Below are 8002 nucleotides of genomic sequence, written 5' to 3'. Positions count from 1 at the left end.
ACTTTCATTGTTGCAACTACACTATTGGATACCAGTTCAATTTAATCATTATGTGTGCAGCATTTCTTAGGGAAATTTGATCCTCCCTTTTGTAACTGTGCTTTCTGATCTGGTTATTGCCTATCACCTTTGTTAGGTGGACAGGTTCATGTCCCATACTTTTTAAAGATCAAAATAAGATTAATATTAATGAAGAGCTCCACCCAATAATTTAAAATCTGTGCAATTATTCCAGTATTTCTTTTAATTTATTTTTAATAACAAATACACAATAACTTTTTTTGTAGTGGTGAGGAAGATATCTGTATCTGGGACAGAGAAGAGGGTATCACATAGATATATTACAATTAAATTATGTTAGCTAACAAGAGGTAAATTGATACTAAAATATTTGTTAGATATAGAAAGGCAAACACTGCTTGAACTGTGAATGAATATCTGTTATAATTCCTGCTCTTCCCTTTAATATTGTAAGGAAGTACAGTATATGGATATATATATATATATATATATATATATATATATATATACTGTTGTCTATATATATATATATCCTTTTGTCTATAATATACACCCTGTGATACACACTTCATGATATTGTCAAAGAACTGAGTACTGAAAATGAACTGAGTACTGAAGAATCAATCTGGAATACTGCACCTTAAACTCTTGTGCCTACAATGTTGGGTCAAGTTGTGAATTCAACTGAAGAACTGAATTTAAAAATATATATATATATTAATAAAATTGTTTGTTTTATCCATACATATAATCTTTATATATATATATATATGTGTGTGTGTGTGTGTGTGTGTGTGTGTATTCATACATATTCATATATATTTGTTCTCTATAAATACATGTTTATATATAGTGATTTGCCAAGCCTCACTCTAAATGTACAGCAACAATTTTAATTCTAAGAACAAGCCCATGGAAATGGATGGCATTAGAGCAGATTATGCTAAGTGAAGCTAGCCAAGCCCTAAAAAACAAATGCCAATGTCTTCTTTGATATAAAGAGAGCAACTAAGAACAGAACAGGAAGGAAGAGCATGAGGAAAAGACTAACAGTAAACAAAGACGAATGCGGGGAGAGAAAGGGAGAGAGAAGGGAAAGGATATGCAAATGGTAGGAGACCTTCAATGATACACAAAAGTATAAGAGGTTATGATGGGCAAGGGGGAGGGGAAAAAAGGGTGAGAATTGAACAACAGCAGAGGAGGCAGAGAGGGAAGGTGAGAGGGGAGGGGAGGGGGGAATAATAGGGGATAGGAAAGGTAGCAGATTGCAACAGTCACTAATATGCCATTATGTAAAAATGTGAGTATGTAACAGATGTGATTCTGCAATCTGTATTTGGGGTAGAAATGGGAGTTCAAAACCCAATGGAGTCAAATGTATGAAAGATGATTTATCAAGAGCTCTGTAATGTTTTGAACAATCAATAAAAAAACAAACAAACAAACAAAAAAAACAAGCCCATGAAGTAAGAACACCAGGCACAGATGTTTAAATAGTTTGCCCAAGCTCACATTGATAGTAAGTAGGGTGACTGTGTTTAAAATCCAAAATTTGGAGGAAGTATTATTAGTGATGTTGATGAAATCAAGAGAGTTTGTCTTTCTCAACTTTATGAATATAGTTCCCATGAAGGTATCATCAGTCTCCTTAAAGAGCTAATTCATTCCACCTACAAAAATATTACCTTATCAGGTCTTTTACTAGCATCTTTTATCATGTCCTGTGAAATCCATGTGACAAAACTTTGTCCAAGTCCCTCTGAATATATGTATACTATATTAATTATATCTGAAATAAGATAAAATTTTTGAAAAATTTTATTAATATATGCTTAGTTTTCATTTACCTACATATCTGTATCTAAACACACATCTCAATAAATTAATAGCATGTGATCACACATTGTATTTTGGGTTGTATATCTAAAGAGAACTTAAAACTGTACTTTTATCCATAACTATGCTAATCTTCAAACATATTAAACATACAAATTTTTGGATGGAAAAATATTTCTCATTATAAATATCTAATCAAACAAAAAGGTAATTAAATATGCATAGTCTCCATTTTCTTAGTATTTATTGTTTTTACAATTGTTTCATGACATTTTGTTGACATTTGATCAAATATTTTTGCTATTGACACAAGTACCTGAAATCAACCTTAAAATTTGGTTTATTTTTCCTCTAATATATGTTTAATGAATAATTAATTCTATACATTTTTTTGTATTTTTATTTTTATGGTTGGTGCTATAATTCTGGCACTATCAGTTTTCTTTTATAATAGTTCCCTAACAAGGAGGCAACATTTTCCGTCTTAATAAAAGAAATCAAGAAACTAAATAATTAGCTAGTATAGGTAATAAAGTTATGCAATAGGATTCATGAAGAAAGACAATTAGAAAATATTCCCCAACAAATTAAAAATTCTAACTGATAGTTTAAGACAGGCTAGAAATTATATTAACTTTCCAAATGGCATATAATTATTTACCTATGGCTATTGCTCTAGAATCCAGGAATATTCATTTTAAAATATAGAGTGCATATAATTTATATTGGTTCCTCTTACCCATTCTCCAAATGATAATGTAAAGAGAGCCAAATGTTTGCCTGAACATATAGGAAATTTTACAACATAATCCCCAAATTATGAGACTTAAGTGTTCTCATATACTGGCAGGCATATCTGCACCATCCCCTGTGTACATTCCCACCATGGAGAAGAAAGGAATTAAGGTTTTAAAACTCAAGAAAATAAGCAAATGCTTCTATGGTAGAGAGGAAAGCACCTCTATGATTTTCATTATTATAATATAAACAAATGGCTCAAGAGAAATATTTCTAAATATTTCTAAAGCACTATCTCTAACTTCTAGGGCATGTTTGCCATTTAATAAAACATTCTGAATCATGAAAAAATTATGAAACATTTTCTCCCAATGGAATTAATAACAACAACAGTATTGAAATAACATGCTGTACATTTTCTGAGTGCTTACTAATGTGATACATATTCTAATTCAAACATGTATTTCATTAATTTTCATAAAAACTTTACAAAGAGTGTTGTTTTTCTTTCCTTTCACCAAGAATTAACTGATTCAGTAGCCCTTCAAAATCATACATAAATAAATTGCAGATCTATGATTCAAACTCAGTTTTATGAAGCTCTGTTGTTAAAGGTAATGTTATATTACCTTTCAAGTCTAAGACAGTTTATGGTACATATTCTGTAGTTCTATAGCAAAAATGTGGCTGTTAAGAAAATACGATAGTATAAGATAAAGACAAAGTTCAAATATTCTCATTTTTTTCAACATACAAATTGATAACTGTGTTTTTATAAACAACTTATTTAGTTATCTGATATTGGTATCCTGATAAGCAATTAATAAATTTTATTTATATACATGCATACACACACACACAAAAACACACACACTATATATATATATATATACATACATACACATGCATTGTGCCTGGCAACTTGAAAAACAAGGTACTTCTCTCTATGTTTTAGCTACTATTTTGCCTTAAATCATTGTACTTCTGGGTACAAACATAATAAGTGGCACTATCTGAATAGCATAAAGTATACTGCTATATAATTTTCTAAATGTCAACTATGTTATGTTTGAGATGTTACCTGCTGCTGTGAACTTTCTTTTTAACTACTCCCTTCCTTTATTCTTCTTTTATATACTAATAGGATTAAGGGAACTGCAGAGTAACAAACTGAATTTTATTATGATGGACATAAGGCAAGAGTTACTATAAAATGTTTAAAAAATTAAATAAATGATAATGATCATTGTCAAAAGTGATTTTTTTCAATAACATTCAAAAAGTCTTCTATAAGTATATACAAGAAGCAAATTTCAGCAGTTTTCATTTAATAAATAAATTGCAGATCAATGATTTCATACTTTATCTAAAATAATTTGCAATATATTTGACTCCCAAACAAATGGTACTTTCTACTCTGTATGGGATAAAATTAAAATAAGAGAAAACACCAAAAAGAGTTCTTTGTCTAATTACCAAACAAACTATTTCACAATCAAAGTCAGACACTCCAGGGCATGAATTGCATAGTGTTAATTCACGCTTAGGTGCATTGATGGCTCAGAGCCTTCAGCCGCATGCTTAGCAACACACTAGGTGTGAAATATTACAACACAATTCACAACCTGTCATGTCTTATGGCTTAATTAGGGATGTTTATGATCTTGTTATTCATACTCTATCAGTAACAGATGACTAAAAAAAGAGACAAGGGACCATTATATGCAGAATAGCGTCATCATCATCTCATAAACTGAGAGCTCAAACTGTGGTTTAATTCAGACTCGAATGGCAACCAAAAAAATAATGATAATAAGTATCATACAAGGAAAGGACTGTGAAGCAATGTATACATATATTCTCTCATCCCATTATTGTAGAGCTGAATATTTGGGATGATTTCCTTAGGTGAAAAAGTTATCAGATTCAATCCTGCAAAAATTCTATATATATTGGAAAGGAGGAACATGAATTAATCTCTGAACAAATTATTTTATTTTCTGATAATGAACTAACTCAATGTTACTTTACTTAATATCATAAAAGTTAGATTATCACGATTATTCAATTGTAATAAATTATAAGCATGTTCATTAAAGTCAGAGTGTTAGGATCAAGATTAAGATTGTTAATATTTTATTTTTGCACACATGCATATTTACTATTTATTTTTCATAATGTATAAAAATCACCAATAATTCGTGGTTAAAAAAACATACTTTATCCAGAGGCTTGGGAGGCTTAGGCAGGAAGATTGCCTTAGCAATTCTTTGATACCTTGAGCAACTCAGTGTGAACTTGTATCTAAATAAAATACAAAAGAGGGTTGGGGATGTGGATCCATGGTAAAGTGACCTGATTGCCATCCCTAGTACTGCACAAAAACAAACAAACAAAAACCACATTTTATCCTGATCATAATTTGTGAGACATATGACTTGTATTGCTATGTAATAATACTTTGTTTCAAAACCAATGTTCATTTTCTTATATAGCTGATTTGTCATGAGTGATTTCTAAATCTCTGGGAAAATTAAAGTGTATATAATTTTTCTAAAATATAGCAATTTATCATCTGTTTAATTTTTATGAATTAATTTAATTTTTGAAATTACTATATAGGAAATCTAGAAAATATAAGCATAAGATTTTGCTCTGTTCTGGGAGGAAGGTGTTTTAAACCTATTAATCAGAGCTCACTTCACAAATATTGATAACTATAAAGAAAAGAAATTAAATTTCATGGTAGATCATTCTTAATGCAGGACATAACTTCAGTAAGACTTTACAAAATTCAAGTGAAATGAATTTTATGAAAATATAATAGTTATATCATGTGTGTCCTGATGCTTTCAAAGAAACTGAGTTAAGCATATTAGCTTGATAAGTTCATTTATGCTTAAAATATCATTCTAACTTTAGAGATAAAGAAATTGAAAATTTGAGAAATGAAGTGATCTTGCAAAGGTCACAAAGAGAGTAAATATCATCTTTTTGTTCTGTCCTACCAATCAAAGTATTTACTGAGAAATGATAGGCTCCTGAAACCCAAACAGGGTTTGGGTTTCAGGAGCCTATCAACTATTTTTCAAACATTTGACAAAATATCTGTCAGGATCTTAAAGAAGTTTGTAAGAAGGTTCAATACAAGAAAAAAATAGTCTAAATAGAAGAAATCACTTGCTACTGTGTTACAGAGGGTCTAATATAATTTTTTTTTTGTTATGGTTTCCCATTACCTAAATTGACCCACTGTAATTTTAAAATCTGCTGGTTTCTACAAGCAGAGTTGGGGTGTCACAATGAGGGAATCATTATTGGCTAGACATTCAATACTGGGGTTGTGGGAGTCCAAATCCTAGCAAATTTACTGAAGGCTTCTACCTGCTATTACCTCACTCAGGATGTATTTTGAGGTGTTAGATGTAATCTAGGCAAAGAAAGTGTAAAATCATAACTATAATCAATATGTGATACACATATTTAGTTGTGAATAAAAGTGACAATCTTCTTTATGTTTAGCAAAATTTTCTCTCTTGTTTTGATTATTCTATGCCTCTCTTACAAATAGTTTCTTATATATTTTCAGTATTTTTAACACTTTTGCCATATTTGGAAAGTCTTTCTTTTTTCCATAATACACTGATGATGTGTAGAAACTGAACACTATAGAGAAGCCATCACACACACACACACATACACACACACACACACACTATTATATGTTTGTTGAACACATTCACATGCTTACAAATACTGACAAATCTGATACACTGGCACATTGACTTCTCTGAAAAAAAAAAGTGAAATGAATGATAAATAGATCTTAACACAAATCACTTCAAATCCAGTGACCCTTTCCCAACATCTCCTGAGATTCTGACCACTCTTTCTCAGCTTCTCATATAGAGTGTCAGCGAGGGAGAATTCAGGCAAAATTCCCAGTAAACCGTTGTTTAAGGGATCAAATGAAGAAAATTTAGGTATGCCTGGTGAAAGCATGTTTGATTCCAGTCTGTGTGCACCAGGAGCAATAGGCCAGGTATGATAGTCACAGGGTAAGAGTAAAGTGATATCCCAGTGTACTCTGCTTTTTTCATATTGTTTCAAGGAAAGTTTTGTTTGCCAATTCTAATTTCCTATGTATCAGAAAAACTCTCTGCTGAGGGCCATTACCAAGTAGGAATGACGCATCGAAATTTCCTTGCCAAGCGTACCCCATGCTGCTTAGAGGACATTCGATGGGACATTGCATGCATGCTTTAATACGGTGACCTTGCTCAAGGACCAAGGTGGATCCGGGTTTAGAGCTGATCAGATTTGAGGAAGTAACCAGCTCCTTGAGTTTAAGGCGTTGCCAGTTTAAGATAATGGGTTTTAGGGAAGTTGGAAGTTGAAGATTATTGCTGGGATTAGGGTGTTCCTGCTGCTTGTTCCTGTTGAGTTCTCGTGAGATTAAAATGGGATTTGGAGATAGCCTCGTGGAGTAGGTGAATTGTGGGGAGACGGAGAATGCGATTGCCCCTGGACCTGTGTGGAGGTGGTGTGAGAGCTGGAATAAAGAATTGCTGTTTGAACCTACAAAGCTGTGAGTGCGTCCTGATCTTGTGCCCAATCAAGACATTGGCATTTTGGTGGCCCGTACGGGGAACGAACCCGCGACCTTGGCGTTATCAGCACCAAGCTCTAACCAACTGAGCTAACCGGCCTCTACAAACACGTTCTCCCGTCTACCCGCACAATTCACCTACTCCACGAGGCTATCTCCAAATCCCATTTTAATCTCACGAGAACTCAACGGGAACAAGCAGCAGGAACACCCTAATCCCAGCAATAATCTTCAACTTCCAACTTCCCTAAAACCCATTATCTTAAACTGGCAACGCCTTAAACTCAAGGAGCTGGTTACTTCCTCAAACCTGATCAGCTCTAAACCTGGATCCGCCTTGGTCCTTGAGCAAGGTCACCTTATTAAAGCATGCATGCAATGTCCCATCGAATGTCCTCTAAGCAGCATGGGGTACGCTTGGCAAGGAAATTTTGATGCGTCATTCCTACTTGGTAATGGCCCTCAGCAACTCTCATCTGAATTCTGGCTAGAGGCTAAGAGATAACTAGAAGCCCAATCTACAACAGAGCCCAGATGGGGGCATATTACCCAAATCTTACCTAATAGGGAGATGGATATTCCATCCAGAATTATTTCATATTTCAGGACAAATGGGTCACAATATAAGTGTTAATATACAAAACTCATATGATTAGTTCTTCATCCAGAATAAATAAAAAAAATTAATATCAACTGAAAATCAACATTAAAAATAAAATAACCTTAATACTAATTATATTTGAAAATAAAATATGCACATCAAGATATAATTTGGATTAAAGAAAAACTGTAACA

The 8002-nt window shown here is 32.7% G+C and overlaps 1 non-coding gene across 1 annotated transcript; it reads right to left on the bottom strand.

Annotated features, from left to right (window-relative positions):
• Positions 1–7233: 7233 nt before the first annotated feature.
• Positions 7234–7307, bottom strand: Trnai-gau (transfer RNA isoleucine (anticodon GAU)). Its single transcript has one exon. It is a non-coding gene; the product is annotated as a tRNA-Ile (tRNA).
• Positions 7308–8002: the final 695 nt, after the last annotated feature.

Source organism: Ictidomys tridecemlineatus, chromosome 6, assembly GCF_052094955.1.
Source record: "Ictidomys tridecemlineatus isolate mIctTri1 chromosome 6, mIctTri1.hap1, whole genome shotgun sequence".
NCBI classification, from domain to species: domain Eukaryota; kingdom Metazoa; phylum Chordata; class Mammalia; order Rodentia; family Sciuridae; genus Ictidomys; species Ictidomys tridecemlineatus.
The sequence above is the reverse complement of the archived record's forward strand: the minus strand, read 5'-3'. Positions and strand labels throughout refer to the sequence as shown.